The following is an 18689-nucleotide window of genomic DNA, read 5'->3' as shown; positions in this document are numbered from 1 at the left end:
ATCATACGTGAACTGTACCTATATCTCAATTGAAATTTCATTCATCGTTCATCACAAAGTTTCATAGCAAAATTATCGATACGTGTTACTATAGCGAATATCTTAATATAGTCTACGTTCCAATATAAATCTTAATTTAATCTAGTATACCAAAGAACGAAAATTCATAGAAGCTGCATTGTCTATCTTCTTACCAGTTATATACGTAACTTTCTTTAAATATAACACCGACCGATAAAATGTGCCCCGACCGTTTCGTGTAAGCCATCTCGTTTACTTTTGAAACACTTTAGACGACAAGAAGTGCTAAATACGATCGTGATATCGTAGTTATATATGTTATAGTTACTTGACATAAGGTACAAATCCAATACTCTATCATTGGAGCGAACGTGGTCCACGCTTGTTCATGAGCTATAAAGGATTGTAGTGATAAGGTAAATGATGAAAACCGACACGTACGTGCCTGGTCGACGTGAACCGGTTTTATGAGCTTGGTTAAACGTTTCGTGAATCGTTTTACGCGTTTACGATCTCATATAGTGCATGTAAAATATCATTTTTACGCTTTAGAAGCGTGTAACGGTAAAGTATTCTTGAATATTCCAAAGTGTTTTTATACCTTTGTTGCAGATCCTGAGAAATTTCTCCGAAAGCTAGTATCTCTAAGTCTGACATTCGACCGAAAAAAAGATAATGAAAAACAGAGAAATCCTTGTATAAAACAATATGCCGTGCTTATTTAAAATTTCGAAAATCTTTTCAACGTTCAACGATCGTTTTTTCGAATTTATTTCATTTTCAGCGAGTTCGATCCTATCTCCGACCTCTATTTCAAAAATAATTAATATCCGAGCTACGCGAAGAAATATACCAATCCTTTGCAAATAATTATTTTTCTGTTAGAAACAAGCGTAAAGAAAGATGCGATGTAATATCCTTTCTCGCTATGTATGTCTGTTTCAAGGTAGAAATCCTTTGAATTACGCTTGTTTTCAACGAATGATACAGGAACAAACTACAACTCTAATACACGGGAAAAGATATCCGCGTTTCCACTGGTTACGAAGGAAACAAAGTTTCAAGCAAATTACCTAGATTAAAATGCACATTTTCCCCGAACTTGCGATATACGTTGTGCATATTGCAACAATTTGCGATAATCACTATGATACATCAGATTAGATGATACAAGCTTTTACGCGAATTGATTCATGAATATTTCATTTTCCTGTTCGCTTACATCCATTGCTCTCTATGCAAACATAAATTTCATTGCTTTCAAAATTATTCTATCGAATAAAAGTCAATAAATCACTCGTTACTGTCCATGCTATCATTCGTAAATTGACAGTTTGTTTTTCGGTTATCCAATTCAAGGCAGTTGGAATAAAAATCTCGATGATACTTCTTCAAAGAAAAAAAAAAAAAAAGGAGAAGAAAATGCTAAAGTCACTTTAAATTTTCATGCAATTAAGAAGCGAACAATCGCTAAAAATTGTGGAACAAGTCCTACTCCGAAGGTAGTATTCATAACTTCTCCTCGCACAAAGATTATATTTACTCGAGCAAATTAATTAAATTCACCGAGGAAATCGTATAGATAACCAGATTTTTCCAAAGTTCGGTTAAAAAAGCCAAGACAGCGTGGTGAATACTAAAGAAGACCATCTCAAAGGCAGTCTCCTCTCTGTTATCTGTACTTCAAGAAGCGATAAGTCTTGCACATAATTGAATTCTGTTTTATGCATGACGTCTGCCGGTGAAAGGGCTGGGATTTTCGTGGGCTGAGACACTCGAAAGGCATTAAGTGAACAGTGGTATGCTCGATTAAACATTTACGTTACAAAAATACGTCCTCGGGAGAAACTTGGAAGGACAATAACTAACTTCACCTGAAGAGAAGATATGGAAAAGATAAGATTGGAGAAACCGTCGGAAGTTCTTTCGCTTTTCAAAACTTTTCAATTATCCATCGAGCAATTAAATTACAAGACGAAAAGAAAACGAGTCCGATTCCCAATTCCTTAATCGTCCCGACGGTGAAAGAAAAATAATTTTCAAGCGTAATAATTTTACGATTCCCCGGTGGTTGTTTTATTAATCGAATGTTTCGCCTCGTTGCACGGTAATGCATTTTCCCTTCAAAGACGGGCGAGATGCAAAAACAAATTCAATTACGATTATACGAGAGAAAATACGACATCGTTGTATCTGAAAGTACAAAGGCGGCCAAAGTTACGGGATTTCTTCATTTATGTAAAAGTCCACCAAGAAGTTGTCTCCGAAGCAAGAGCTCGTAAGTACAATTTTCCCTTGCCTCAGCCCTTGCCTCAACCCTGTGAACGAATTGTCGTGCCGTCTTGCTTAGAGGCAATTAAAGTTTTCATTATCCGGCAAATGCAGCTACATCTTCGCGAACGCGCGGCAATTCCGTGTCGTCAGAAAACGCGACCGTTGGATAAATGAAACGATGCCCGGTTCCTGATAGTAAAGCCAAATAGAGATTTTTTCACCCCCTCGCCTACCTCACCACGCAGAATTCTTTTGAATCGAATATCGCTCGCGTTTAATCAACAGAAATTTCATTTCATATTCTTCTCTTCTTTTCTACGCGTCTATTACAAAAGAGCAGATATTTTTCACTCTTAAAAAAGTGCGAAAATTCTGGACAAATATGTGCGCGCGTATTTATCAGTTGTGAGTAAGAAAAGAATAAAGAAACGGGTATTGTTACCGTTATCCGGTGTTGATAATAATTAAAGATATCAAGGTTTGATATCATCACAGTCAAAAATTGTTAGAAATCGATTACACGATTTAGTTACAAACATACGTTTCCTTTCGCTCGTGGATTAACTACCACCGCACCGGTGAATTCTATTCTCCTAAAATTAAGTAAAGAAAAGAGCTAACTTTGAGACGTGTGGCCTCGCTGCCTCGTTGCACGATTCCAAAGTCGTTTTTTTTTTTACCGTAAGATCAAGGTGGTGCTTCATTAGACATTCTTTGCCGCTCTCTTGCAGGGTGAGCGACAAAAGAACGACATTTAAAAGCAGACTGAGGAAACAAAAGAAAGTGCACTGCTGACGGGTCTTTTGGTTTGTATTACGGCACTGTTGGGTGTCATCAAGATACATGAAATTACACGTCCTAAAACAATGGAGGCCACACCTAGAAAAGTAATTTCGCTGTAACTTCAAAGAAATAACCTCGCAGCAAAAAACGCGTGTGCTGGTGGAAATGTGTTAACCGAAACTCGCCAATCTCTCGATTTATCGCGTAGTAGCCATCGTTTAGTATTAAAATTTAAATTAAAGAACCGTCCCGTTACGATTCAGAGCACGTTAACGTACGCTCGTAAACGAGCGATTTAACAAATTTTCCGCCGACTTTCTTCCGACGAATATCCCGCAGAAACTGCGTGACAGTCGGCTGATAGTTCTTCGTTATAAACGACTCCAGAGAGCAGGGAAATAAAGGTGCGCCTGATCCTTCTCCGTTGCACCAAAATAAATGAAATTCAACGTTCGAGGGAAATTTTTATTTCGTTAATCAACGGGCAGCTAAAGTGCCATTTGAATTATGTCTACGAGTGGATGCTGGATATTTAAAAATCCTGCGCGACGGAATTTAAACCAGCGTAAACTACGTTCATTAAAACAAAGAACGGCACCGTTGCGGATACGCGGCAATGCGTGCACACGGCATTCGCATGGAGAACAGGCTTGCGGAGGGGCTGAAAAAAGGAATAAAAAATAAACTCTCAGAAATACAACCTATGTAAAACACCCGGAGACAGCGAACGTAGCGAGTTGCAAGGCGTTTTTGTATTCCGCTAAATCTACAGTAGTTATAAAACGTAATCTCTCACATCGACTTTTGCTTTTTAATCCGTTTTACGATTTACGTAAAACTATTTCTACTCAACTTTCTTAACCTCGATACATGTTCCCAGATTAAAATATCATTAAATTAAAGAAATTATAATTCCAGATCGACATAACAATCGATCCGTTGATATTTATGTGTTTGCAGATACATATGCAAAAATATATCAAGTAGTCAAAGTAAATGAACATTCTCAATCTGCTAACGATGATTTTCAAAGTTCAGATCAGTTCGACTCGCATCTGGTAATGTATAATCGATATTAGAAACGCATTCTTTCGCGATCGTGGCTAACGATTTAAGATAGAAAGTGACGTCATTGAGACTGACCCTATAAGCAACAGTACTACCGTAACAGATACCAGCAACATCGGCTGAGTCGGTTTTCGCTGTTCTGCCTGTTATTGTAAAATCGATACTCGATGAAGTTTGCATGAACAGAGTGCATTTCAAGAAAGACCCGGCTGGTGCAGGGTGCAGTAATGATTGTAGTCTACAAAATGCACCCGTACAATTTAGCAGGGCTGGGTATTAATGTCATTTACACATTCTTCCTTCCAGAAATATCAATTTTCGTTCGACGTATTTCCAGCCGTTTTACCTTCATCTTTGTACAGAAATGATTTATGCATATGCGTTCGCGTACACGATACACGATTAGCCAGATAATTGTGTGGTTCTTTAATTCAGTCGCGAGCATGCAATCTCTGTTAAAGACAATAACGATAGCACTGGAAGGAAACGGATTTCCAGATTAATGGCCGATGGGCACGTTACCATCGAGATAATTAACATGGTGAAACGTATCGAACAAATTACTGATTGGATAGATTAAAAATGGATAATACGAACCTAACTCGTTTCGACTATCAATTATACCTCTTCCAACCAAATTACACCCAATGAACGATGAATAAACGAAAGAAATAAGAAGCTTCTTCATCGAGATATCGTTTTACGAGCATCACGAAATAGCAACGTGCTTCGGTGATCTCCAAGAAAATAGCCGGCGTAATATCAGGAAGAGGGAAACTTTTTTTTCACCCGTCTCGGCTAACCCATTCATTAAATGAGACATTACAATAGCGCAATAACAGGATTTTCCTATGGATTACGATAGTTGTGAATTCGGAAAGGAGAGAGAACTTGCGAAAGAAGATAGCCGAGCGATCGCAGCGAAAGGAAACCTTTTTTCTTCTACTCGTTCCAGGCTCGTGTTAGCCCGTTCATTAACTTCTTGAGAGATTCCATACATTACGGACGCGCCTTATCCAGGTGAAACGTATGGACTGTTTGCGTGCATGAGGAAAAGCCTTGGTTTAGGACTGTCGGGAGTGAGAAGGGTGTAAGAGGGTGGCAGGGTGGGAGATGTCTCGGTATCGGGGTGGATCTATAGATCGTGGCGGTTGTCCCCCATGAATCACACCCCTATCTAGTGGAATACGGGCTGTATTTACAACGGCACGCTAGCCCTCCCTTACGAGCGTCAGCCACCCTTCCCGGTGCCTATACGACGTCGAGGCACACCTATATCTTTCTAATCAACTGTTTGTCTAATGTCTATGTAAATACGGTATGTTAATTATCTCGATGGTAACGTGTACGCCAGCTATTAATCTGTGAAACATGTTTCTTCCTAGTAGCTGCACTTCCTGTCCGCTCGAATGTCGGGATGTTACAAATCGGCGCTCGGCAACTTAACGTTCACGATTGATCTCTCCCACTCACGACTCTCCATCTGTCTAATATATCGGCGCATAATGAAGCGTTCTTGCAAGGATTTGCAGATTTAAAAATTCTCAAATCTGGAATAAAACAAGTTCCTGAAATTTCTATGGAACGATTTTAGCTGGTATAAAGTATGTCTCTATCCGTCGCTAAATAAATTCATATTCTCGGCATTCTTCACGATGCTGTTTCAAAATTGAAAGATTTCTCTTATAAGAAGGTTTGTTAAATCGTTAATTCGTTTGGTCTCTGCTCATACGCGTTTTCTCGCAGCACCAGTTCGCGTAAGAAATATTTTGAATTCACGGTCGTTCGTAATTTATGACAAAACGCAAATATTTTATACTCGGGTATCTCTGGTGGCTTCAACGGGCAATATTGTAAGAAAACTCGTAGAAAGGACTACGCAGGAGCTGGTTACAAACAGTAATTAACGCGAGTATGTTGGTGTTCATTACCTAAATATCCGCGTGGAGAGCTTACGGAGGTTTCTGCGAGACTAAGATTCTCAGAAATACTACTTAGGCTGCCCACCACTTTCCCATGCGCTACATGCCGGAGTTACATTAGCAAACATAATTATAGAAATTTGTTGACATTACGCGAGCGTCATATCAAGCAAGGTATTATTATATCATATACTTCGTGTTGGTGCAGATACGCCCGAGAGCGTTGACTTAACGACAAATTTTATAAATTTCATGCATACACGACATATATAACAGCTTGGAAGTCAGTAAATTTCCTAATAGCAAATGAAAATGTTGAGAAATACGATACTTTCTGAATGAAGGTTATTGACCGTTTCTCCGATCCAAATTTATTTTTAGTTCAATAATATAATGACGTTTGCGAATTATCCAATAACATTCGATAGGTAACATGCGAAGCTCGTTGAATTTCTTTCGGCTCTGTACAGATAAAGCAAAAAGTTCTTCGCGTACAAACATTGTCCGTCATTTCTCAAAGTCAAACTTTTGCTCTTTAACCTGAATTTCTCCTAAAGGCGAAATCGTCGGTCTGCGAGTGTGTGCTTTAAATGAAAGGGGTTAAATTGAAGGGTGCCTTGGCGAAACAGCGCTAATACCACATACCACCCTCAAAAAAGAAGTGGCTAGACCGTACCAGGTCGTACCGCTTTTACTCCCGCCTAATATGCAGTAAAGGGACTCGTGGCTTGCAAGCTTCAAGCACTAATTAACCCTGCAGTAACTGCAGTCTTGAAATTACTGATTTCCGGCGACACGGGCCTATCCTCGTTTCCTATTAAGCTCTACGATCGTTTACACGATGCGAATTATTTATCATTGAATCGCACAATATCATTAAATTCACAGTTCATAGTTTAGTTTAGTCTCTCCACGTGCTTCAAATTTAATTATTCCAAATCGATCGCAATTTCCAATAGACGCACTGCGGGATTTTATTTTTATCGACTACGACAAACAACCGCCGTAGACAGCCTGCGATCTGAAGACGCCGTCTGAGACCAAAGGCTTAGCCCAGCAATTTGTTTTTAAAACAGTGATCGTAAACCGACGAAACGCCATTTCTGTGGCCAAATATCGGGATTGAATTACACGCTGGCACGGCTCTCAGAGGTAATTTGCAATTAAGGTGAGATTTTGTTAAGGAGATTAATGTCTCCCTATCGATCGGGCTAGCCGGTGGTAACTAAGGGTAACGAACTGGAGCTTGGCAAACACAAGCCTGACTTTTTGTTGTAGTGGGAACAACATGGATAATGGGAATCCATAAATCTATGAATTTTTCATTCTTATAAATTATTAGCGCGCTGAAGCGTACCACTTTCAATTACTTTTCCCGTCCTGATTTTTAATACTGATTTCCGATTTTTCGATGCAAAATTATTAATTATCTTTTATTCCGCGTAACAACGATGTAATCGTTCCAAACAACGATCAAACGAGCCACTACGTGTACAATATTTTAGAACAGTACGTTATTCTTAGTCGCGTGAAGATACCGAGCAGAAAATACGTCTACTTTATTATACAAGACGGAACTAAATTCATGCAACAAGAATTTACTGCGTCATTTCACTGCATAGAACAGCATAAAAAGTTAGACACCGGAACAAGAACCGAGAAATCCTCGAGTGAAGTATCTACTATACCCTCTGCGGCCGCGCTATAACCCTCTAGCTTTATCCTGTGATTACGATGTTCTTACGAAATTAGAAAACTCTTACGAAACGTTATTTACAAAGTGAAAAAGAGTTAGTATTCTTCGATCCAGTAATCAGCGATTAACGACCAAACGGATTTTTGTAGTAGGAAATTAAACACTTCAATCCGCCTCGCTTATCGTTCACGCGAACTATATTATAGATACGTAAACATTTTTCCACTTCAGAAGCTTTTATTATTTTGCTTACACAAATCTACAGCCATCTGCAGGAGTGGCTTATCTCATGTTCCTATTTCATGTTAAAATCTCTATTTTTAAACAAAGCATACGCTGCTAGCTTTATTTTAGTGCCCCGGTGATTTCACAACCCTTTTTAGCAGTTCCTAAAGCAATTTCGAATAGCACAGATTTTTAGTTAACCGTGCGATTAAAAAATATTTCATTTCTATGGTTAATTACGAAAATACCGTGTCAAACTGATTTACGGAGACTACGAAACTGTCGATATACTTGAAAAAATTGTTAACCGTTTCTTTTCGTATCTTTGAGAGTGGATTATTTTAATTGAACAGCTCAATGCAGGATAATTTATTCAAAATTAGACTACGTCGAAAAACGGAAGTGAGAAAGATAAATCCTATAGGTGTAGAACGTTTAATCGGTGCATCAACCGCACCAACAGCCTAAAATTCCCCACTGAATATTTTCTAGTTCTGTCGAGTCGATACAGAATGTCGATATAATTTTTCAAGCTCGCTCCCTAACGTTATCTGCTTTTAACGTGAAAAAAATTTCGCGGTACGTGAAACTTTTGCAAAACGAAAAATACGAATCTTAGTCGAAAGTCGGAGAAAAATGTTCTATCGCAAATGTGATTGAAAGTTCCATCGTTAAAATACAATAAATGAAACCTGGGATATATAGTATTCGTCGCTTTATATATTTCGTGAGAATTGGATTCTGAAGAGCATAAAATCTTTCAGCAGCGGTGGTGCAGAGTCGCTGAAAAGTCATAATAAATAAATCGGCGTATAAAACGTATCCTGACAACATGGTGGAGGTATTGTTGTGCAAGTGATGATACATAACGTTTCAGGTTCTTGTCCGATTGGTAGGTGCGAGAATCATTTGTCAGCCAGGAAAAAATTGAAACCACATTCTTCCTTACGTTTCGTTGATCGCAACCCTCATCGATCATACTTCCAGCAGAAAAGAACGCGAGTTGACCGACGATTTATGCACATGTTGAAAAATTTTGATACGCAGTTCCTTTTTTATCGGTGACTTATGCAACTCCCGTGTCACCCACGGAGGAGATTTTGTCGTGTAAAAAAAGTCTGCTCTAAAAACATACAGCCTTGTCATAAATTCTGTCGCACAGCGATAGATATTGTACTCTCTGACAAGAAGCTAATCTGTTATTGACATCCCGAGCGGTAATTATTTTGCGACTAGTTACTGATTAGTTACGAATATTACATACTGCTCGGTTAAATGACATTCCGCACATTTTTTTACAATCACTAGGTGTCTTCGCAATAGAACTTACGAAGGCGTTAGGTACATGTTTTCTTCCTACTCCCTAAATGTTACACGGAGGATAAAAATTCTTGGCTCTGTAAGAGTAGCAAGATAATTTCTGTAATTCCAGCGGAATTTTGATTAAGCTAAAACGGAGATAAAACACATTGTTGGCTGTCACGGTGTCCTGAAATATATCGCAAATAGAATTCGTTTTCTGAATTATGTCACAAACACACGACGACTCGATATTTCTAAAATTAAACGTTACAGGGTACTAAGATATTCCAATCTAAATAGCTACAAACCGTACGACTGAAGGTACAAACTTCTTTCCTGTTAGTTATTAGCAATACTCGTTTCAACAAGTCGGTGGACTTGTTATTGATTTTGCCGCCCGCGCAAAGCAAATGTGCATTTGGAAATGTTTCGCAAACCTCAAAGTGGCTCGCAATGTTATTTCGCCGCTGTTTGGATTTTGCAAAGTGCACCGGTAATTCGAAAATCCAACGAAGTATGTTTTAAAGGGGCTGTCTAGCAGACAGCAGTCTGTAAACGATTGTGCACAACATTAATGGCGTGCTATAAACTGTTCGTGTTTATTTTCGCGAGTATTCGAAACGCATTTGTTCAGTCGAACAACCGATGCTGTAAATTCTTCATAGGGACACATGGTAGACCGATCAAAGCGCGTATTGAATTCCAAACATATCGGCGAGACGATCAAACGAAAACAGAATAGATTAACTTATTTGTTGGGAGATACAAATTTTCGGCAATGCCATTCAAATTATGCCGTTTTTCACGTTCGTTTAACCATTGGCGAATCGAGCGGCCATCGACGAGCATAATCCTCGAATTCCCGAGGGAATGAAAAAGTCTTCGATCGAGTACGCTCTGTGCATTCTTTAAGCTTTCAACTTCCTAGAAATAAATAAATAGCCGTAATTGACTAATCGATCATTCGGAAGGCGAACGACTGAGATCGTTGGACGAAATCGTAAGGAACGAACGGAAGGAAAATCTTCGCTGGTTGCTCGACTGCCTCGACAAACTTTCGTCGACGTCATTGGCAGCCGAAGTTGCTACGGGGCGACTCGTGTTTGACGTAGCGCACATCGAGGAAATGGAACCGGTGGAAATTTGGTTGCTGAAGGAATGCAAACGGTCGGCCAATTTTCCCTGGAGATTTTCACCGTATAACTTTTCTGGGTTGCACGGAGCTAAGAGAAATAAAGAAAGAGAAGAAAAAGAAGAAAGAACATCGGACTCAGCTTTTTTTGACCCGAAACAGCCAAAGCTTTATTCGTTCGTTCCTTCATTCGGCTTTTATTCCTTCCCATATCAAAGTCAATTTGTCCTCGGCCGTAGGTTTGAGCGCGAGGGCGAGCGCGGGCGTATCGTCGCGCGTGAGAAAACGTATTTTGCATAGCTATCTGCGCGGCGCAGAGAGCTCGTTAAAGCCGCTTCTGTTTTCGCGTAGCGGAATCATTTGCCATCCTCGTGGCCCCTCTCCCTCTTCTCACCCCAGTGTCCCGTTCATACATCGATATCGATCTGTAATTGTGTGCATTTCGAGCTACCACCGCTCTTTATTCGGCCAGCCATCGTTTCGTTATTCTCTTCCTGTTTTCCCCGTTGATTCATTTGCGTTTAACTATAACATGGCGGCCGTCCGCGCATTCTAATTACATGTCGTTGTTGTTACAAAGCAATCGGCCCAGCGAAACGGTGTTTTGTATCCAGCGGCGGTGGTGATGGCCTCTCTCTCCGTCCTTTCTCTTCGCCCTTCTCCACCAAACCAGATCCTCTCCCCCAAAGTCGTTCATTGCGTATCCAACGTTGCCAACAACCTGTTACACAATCCCGGAAGATACACAAAGGGGCAATTTATGCCCCGGCATAGCGACAGCCTGCGAAATTCGAAGCCGGCTACGCAAATCTCCGCGTACAAGGAATGCACAATGCGATGCCGCTTACACCAGATTTCGATTAGCCGAAAGTTTATTACCTATGGACAATGCTCGATTCCACCCCCTTCCCCTATATATTCCCGGCCGTGTCGATGCGATCGAATAAACGCCAACGCTTGGAAACTGTCGCGATTCGTTTTCGAAATATGCCTTGCCAGATAACGAGGCGTATTGTAGCGTTTCACGAGGACTGTTAGCGGGAACCGCGAACACTATGGTTTTCCATGTCACCCTCCTACTTCTGGAAAAGATCGGTGAGACGCGGTTCATTTTACCATTTGTTTTACCGTTTGTTCCACCGTTTCGCTATCCGGTTATATGAAGCACGTTGAACACGCTTACTTTATCAACCCGGTTGCATTCCGATCTAATTAATCGCGGGCCGAATTTTATTGCAATTTTCATAGCAACGTTCGCCGATAATTATAATAAAGTTCGCGTACCACGGATATTCATAAAACAACCTTGGTAACAGCGGGCATTAGTACTATCGAGCCATATAATTCCCCGATGGAATAAATTTTGTTTCGATTACGATTGTTCCGTTTCGCAAATTGGTCTTATGAGATAACGTGAGATCGCTGTAACGAGCAGCGTTATAATAGCGTTTACCGTTATCTGAATGCATCGCGCGAAATGTAAGTATAACGAAGCGTTCGTCAGACTCTTTTGCTGAAATTTCCCTCTAACCTTCGCCATTCGTGAAACTTCATTAGCCGTTTCTTTGAAAATTAATTCGTTAAGAATACATGGCCGTTTCGAACGTTTCTATTCTACTTGTATTTTTCGCGTATTTTTCTTTCCCTCTTCTTTCTAATTCTTCCGACTTCGTTTCTATCATCTTGATAAGATAATCGTATTAAAATTACACCATTTGCTTTGATCTCGTTAACGTCCAACCGATGATTGCCATATTTGCGAGCAATCGAAATAATTATCCTAAAAAGGGAAAAAGAAGAAAACGAAGTTTCGCTCCGTCTCTCCGCGCCATTAATAGAATAACAAAGTATAGTGCGGCGTAATTTACATGATGAGTATTTGATCGAAGAGCGGATATAATATGGCCAGGTGAATGTAGGGTCATTCAGCTAACGACGACTCTTTTATGGAGCACTTTTAAGGTGATTACACCCCTTTCTATCCGCCACTCATCATCACAAAGCAATTTATCCGACGTACAGCGAAAAACCTCCAATGTGAAAATGGACGCGAATTCGACCAACTCGGGACGAGAAAATCAATCGAATAATCAACAATCCTCTTGACAAGCCAACGAACTAACGCCGTTCTGCAAGAACTGTTCAGAATCTCATTGTCTCGGGTCGAATAATTCACGTGGCGAGTGAAATCAAAGCTTCGAGTGTTTACATATTATACAAACACGTGTGTGCCCACATACACGATTTAAGCTTGCTGCCGAGGTTCCGCCGTTGAAATATTCATAGGATTCTTGGAAGAGCGAAGCAGCCGCGAGAGACAGAGAGGAAAACGCCGAAGAAAAAGGAGTGAGAGGACGAGGAACATCAGCTGGATAACGGAAGCAAGGGTAAAACAGGCATCGTGTTTTCTTCCTTGTCGCGAGAAGAAAACCCGGTTTAGTCAAGCGTTAAGTTCGGCCCTCGCTTGACGTGTGTACACGCGGGTCCTCTAGCGTGTATCTGTGTGTGTTCACCAGCTCGTTCCTTATTTTCCATCGTCGTTTCGTACGCCAGAAGCGATGTTATAGTATAGTTGACGATATAGCGAGATCGTAAAATTGCTGAGGCGTCAAAGTTTACGTGTTCCCGACAAGGGAGTCGGCATAAAATTGAATAGATAAAGATCTGAAACCTCGGGCGTGAATAGCGTGAAATATGACTCGCAATTAACTATGATTCAGTGAATTGCGAGACACATTGAGAGAAGTATGTACGTATAAAACAGCGATAGATTAGCGCTTTCAATTTAACGCTTTATTGGATTGCCAAAGCTACGTAGAACTGTGTTAAATCGCAGACAGATATCTTTTAACACGTTAACTGTCATATATATTAACAGTGTGACAGTAGTTGATTAAGTATTAAATAGTCCGACAAACTGTCTCGATGAACCTAGCACTCACAGGTTGACTACGGCTCGACTCTTGCGCGTTCCAATTGTAATATATGTAATATACTCGACGTATCATTCGGTGAAACTTGGTTAGAACAGAACGGAGAATTTATTCTTCGAGGTGAATAAAAGTTCATTAAGCATAAAGTCCATTCTACACATCTTTGGCGACCGTGATAGAAGATGCTCGTTAAAAATTTACACGAGTATTAATGACTCTCGGAAGACTAAGTTCGCCAGAGTTTGGCAAACTTTTAAAGCTTTTCGTGGATTTGCCGCGTGCAGAGATTATCGCACAATTCATCCGTATCTAACGCGAAGTTCTGTTTTAAAGCCGGATGTCGAACGAAAAGGCGAACTGAACGTTCGCGGCGAGCGCAAACGATATTTTTACAAAAGAAACGCTCTTCCCGCGGTATCAACGAAAAGAAAACACACATATGTACACACGTTCCTTTCCTGGTATAAAATTAATTAAATTTCGCGAAATCTTCGCCCGAGTATAATACCGTTTGACTTTCCACAGAAGTACCTGAGGTGGGGAAATTGCGATGGGATTTCTAGAGAGAACCAATTTTAAATCTGCTGCGAACTAAGATATGGTCGGCTCAGTCGCCATAACTTTAGATTACGCGACAGTCCACGTTTCATAATCTATCCATTTTCAAAGGCGTGCGTGAAACGAAGGAAAATCATACGAAATACCGCCGGCATAAAGTAACTTTGAAATTAAGGAAGCTCCAACCGTCTTGTCACGCGTAAGCATCGAATTTTCATTAAACCTACGTTTCCCCTTAACTCCCTAAGCGGCACGATATAGTTTTTGTTCCAGTTACTTTCATATCTTCCTATTTAACATTTAAGAACTTCAATCTGAAATCCGCAGCTAAATCTGAAGTTTACAAGCGTGTAAAAAGATGGAAGAAGCGCTGTTAATCTAAAGGAAGGTAACTTCTTGCACAAATCTTACAAATGATCATATTCGAATTTATCAGGAAAATAATCTTAAATGCGAAGCTAATAGCACCTAGGTTAGCTAATAGCTAATAGGTGATCACCAAGATACTTTCACAATCTCCGAGAGTATCTACTCATCTGGCAATCCAACTATATCAAAAGGAAAAGAAAACCCTGGACCAAGAGAGCGATTTTTCAAAGATAGCGAAGTATATACGAGCAAGCTGCTCTCTGTAAAGTATAAAGAGCCGAGGAATCGTGCGCCAACGACGTGCGCGAATATTATTTATATTCGAAGGTGTATGTACACGCGACTAAAAATCCTCGCACCCGTTACGGTTTGAATAGCGCGTTAATAAAGCTCCGTGAGAGAAACACAAGCCAGAGAATCTTTGTTCTCCTGAAGAGGACGAGCGAAGACACGTATAGGAATGATAGGGACAAAGAAAAAAAGACCTACAGCGTACAGAATACAGTTTAGAGGAAAAGAAGAAAAAGAAGGGGAGTTAGGAGTGGGGAGAAAAACGAATAAGGGAGAGAAAGAGAGAAAAAGAGAGAAAGCAGTTTATGTCTGACATGGTAATTTTTATTTCGCCGGGCAAAAAGGCGGGCTTTCATGCGGTCGGTGCTTTCATCCTGGTCTCGAATGATAAAGGCTCAAGAGAAACGGAGACGAGAACAGAGGGAAAAGGGAGAGATGGCAGGAAAAAAGAGGTAGGGGAAGAGAAGCAGCAAAAACGTTAAAATTATGGGCCTGGCTTTTCAAGAAACCATACACACATGGGAATACAAACAATAGACCCTTGGTCCTTACGTTACGGATACAGCTTAGCTCACGGCCCCGGCGTTCAACTTTGCAACAGTTTGTCGACCTTTCGCAGCTCGCGCGCTACGCTTTGCAGGATTATCAAACGTAAAAATGCTCGGGATTGCGGGATCGCGGTTCAAAGCATATAAACTCGTCGCGACATTTTTTCCGTCAGATATATTCGAGTTTTTTTTTTACCTACAAAGGCAGCTTATGCTTGACGAGATTAACTAAATTGATGCTAGACATACGACGTTAATCTACTTTTCAAAATAACCAAAATACCCTGACACTAGAGTCGTTTTATTTTATTATCGTATCTTCTTTTCTATGGCGTTAGACGTATGTAATTGAAAACATCCCTTTTTCCGGAAGTACTGCCATCTTTAATTGAGACGGAACGTTGTGAAATAGGATGAACGAAAAGAATCGTTGGAAAATCTGACTGTATCTTTATCACGATATCGAAATCGAGAATTTGTAAACGTAAAAAAGCTAGTGTATTTGCAATGGTACGGCCACGAGTGCGCAATGCTTAATTTACGACTTTAATTAACCATAGTATCCCTTGATGCAATCGCTGCGGACGTTTCCCTAGAGAGCCACGAAGAGCGCATCAACTAGAAACGCGTAAAAAATTCTTCTCTACAAAATTGAACGCGTTTTACGTGAAAAATAAATGAGAAGTAAGGTCTCACTCGCAAAGCAAGAATTACTCGTTACGATATTGTCGTGGAGATACAGCGCGATATTCCTGAGAAGCTGCAGACAAGAATTCTCGAATGTAAAGCGGTTTGCTCGGCAGATTGCAAAATTAATACAAAGGAAACGAATGAGAGAGCTTCGCCTGTTCTTTTTTCATATTTCTGCGTTCACGAAACGTCGCGTCTCGAACAGATTGAGACGGTAAAACGAAATCTAGATTAATTGACAGACGAATCGCCTGAAACCGAAATAAGATATCGTTAACGCTTTCTCATTTGCTGTATTCCCTCCTAATCGTTGAACCAACGATTCGTATTCCCGGCATATCAAGGAATCCTAGAAATTCCCGAAGAAAAATATCCGAACCGGAACGCAAGAGAAACAGGTCTCATATCCAATACGGGAAAAATACAACCGTTAGAGGAGGCGGCGGAGGCGGGAGTGAAAGGAAAGGGAAAGAAATTACGCGAACGAAATTCCAGGAAGGAATGCGGATATACCGAAGCACACACAGAAAAGCACGCGTGATTCTGACTTGACGGAGGAAGAGTGGCTGCCAAGCACAGCCACTTTAAATGCAGATGCACCTTGCACACGTTGGAGACATCTTCTACTCCACAATCACCTTTACTCACTCGAACCCTCTCTACCTACTCCTCGCGTTCCCCCATCCGCCACCCATCGAACACCCAAGTTTATGGTTCTCCGATGCTCTTCTTTTAAGTACCAATAACTGTCCGGTCCTCTGAAGTATCAGAAGCATTCAGCATACAGCTTGCACTTCTATATACATGTAAAGCAATCGATAGTGTGTACATACCATTTTCGATATCTCAAGAGCGCTTAAGTAAACGGTGTATCTCTTCCAACGAGATGTTCGTCCCTCCTGATCGACTCTTGCGCTTTTCTTACTCTTTCGCTCTCTCTCTCTCTCTCTCTCTCTCTCTTTCTCTCCCCTTCTTTTTCGGCGACTACCGGTGTCTCTTACAAATGTACTTTTGCACGCGATTCGCCAACAAAATTTCAACGTTATCTACTCGTTGGCAAACCTGCACGAAAATTCGAGTCGGGAGAATCGTAAAAAGACTATTACGTACGTATATTCTGTTGCGTTCTGTTGTTTCGAGCTTCTTGTTAATGCGCCCAAAAATACGCGCCAGTGTAATCAGAAACGTTCGAATTAGATTTCCACGAAACACACGGTACGAATGTGCCGTGGGTTAATTTACGAAGAGTCTGGCGTTCGTCATGCGTCCATTTTTTTGGAAGAAATATAAGGAAAATGATAACAGAGGGGAAAAGTCGTATAAAATTTTGGAATGCGATATCAGTGATTGGTAGACAATTTTTTTAAACAATTTCGAATTATATTAGAAAGGAGAAGAAATTTGTATCCTTGAGAATATTCATAACCGTACAATACGTTTCCCGAAGAAAATTCGAAGAACCGTGAAATCACGTATTATTGTACCTATGACTAAACCGACCAACACACGTATCCCGACATACATCGATTCACGCTTATTTTTAACGTGAAATGTGCGTACGATGAAATAACCGAGGTGACTGCCTTGTGCATAACTCGTAGGCGATTAAAAGATAACAATCGAGAAAGAGAATAAGATTTCGACGGAGATTTACACGCAAATATAAATCGATTAAACTCTTTCCTTCTTTTCTTTTTACGAAACATTCTGTAATTATAAAAATTGCTATTCTCTCATCCTATCGTTTCTAGGTTACAAATTGTTCTTGTTATCGTCATTTTACGCTTCCGGTTGACCATAATTTCTTTCCACGTCGTCTTTTCGTCTATTTCTTTCTCTCGATGTTGTAGATAATTTTGCACGTCATCTGTCATCGTAAATGTCGTTCTTGTCGGTGATTCAACGGCCACTACAAGACTACCTTGACACTGATTTATTATCGAGCATAGTTTGAGTAACATCAAAATACAGGCTTTTCGCGGGAATAGATTTCCAACGTTTCCTAAATTTCCCATCGAAAAAAAACCGGTTTATTATGTTTTCCACCCTCGCGTTTTACACTCGCGATTCCACACGCACTAATTTATTACCTAATACAACCACCAGCCTTTCCTATGTAATTACGAAAATACCACCTGTATATTTAACTTACTAAATGCCTAAAGAACTTTACGAAATTGTTTATTACTGTTTCCTTTGGATACATCGCTGTTTCTGGTATGCCTGTACGTTCTTTCCAAGCTGTAATTGCCAGAGATGTTTATTAAACAAAGGAAAATCTCACGGAAAGTTTGTAAATTGATATCGCTTGATAGCTCGTAATATTTTCGAGGCGTTCGTAACCTGATTATTATTCGCTATATGCAGATTCGTGGCTGCACGATGCTAAACTGGATTTCAAAGGGGTCATTCGGACAGATAATTTGTACATGGTGCTATGAATTTAATAATTTCCCCTGTAACACACAGAATATAACAGAAATTATAGATTTTCCGGAATTAAATATACAATTGGAAATTTTTGAAAAATGTTCTGTCACATCTGCCTTATTAGAAAACTGTTTTAATTGAATACTTACAGAATGGAAGAGGCTGATGATACAGCCTGATAGCAGGATAATATAAACGATAGGATGCAAATCTATAGCGCTGGACACGTTTAGTAATACAAGAAGTATTATATATATATATATATATATGTCGGAGAAGCGTTATGATTCGAGCTGGGGTTAGGGGCGTGAAAGGAACCTTCGTTGCGATTAGACATTGTCCTTATGCAACAGAGAAGATATTGACTAGAGCAAGTATGATTGTTACAGATATCGACAAGTAACCGTGGTAATTAGATACTCGAGACGCTAAGGGCAATGATCCTAG

At 40.2% G+C, this 18689-nt stretch overlaps 1 protein-coding gene across 5 annotated transcripts in view; it reads right to left on the bottom strand.

The window, feature by feature from the left end:
• Positions 1-18689, bottom strand: part of LOC122574640 — a 248895-nt gene that overhangs the window by 212788 nt on the left and 17418 nt on the right. Inside the window, exons 3-4 of one of the 5 annotated variants that reach the window (XM_043742423.1) lie at positions 16646-16874; positions 16451-16570 (exon numbers count right to left, since the gene is read on the bottom strand). The exons of 3 other annotated variants lie outside the window; for them this stretch is intronic. The gene's annotated coding sequence lies outside the window, so the exon portion shown is untranslated. The remainder of the gene's footprint in view (positions 1-16450; positions 16571-16645; positions 16875-18689) is intronic. One more of the 5 variants, XM_043742424.1, reaches the window with a different exon arrangement.

Source organism: Bombus pyrosoma, linkage group LG14 (genome assembly GCF_014825855.1).
Source record: "Bombus pyrosoma isolate SC7728 linkage group LG14, ASM1482585v1, whole genome shotgun sequence".
NCBI classification, from domain to species: domain Eukaryota; kingdom Metazoa; phylum Arthropoda; class Insecta; order Hymenoptera; family Apidae; genus Bombus; species Bombus pyrosoma.
The sequence above is the reverse complement of the archived record's forward strand: the minus strand, read 5'-3'. Positions and strand labels throughout refer to the sequence as shown.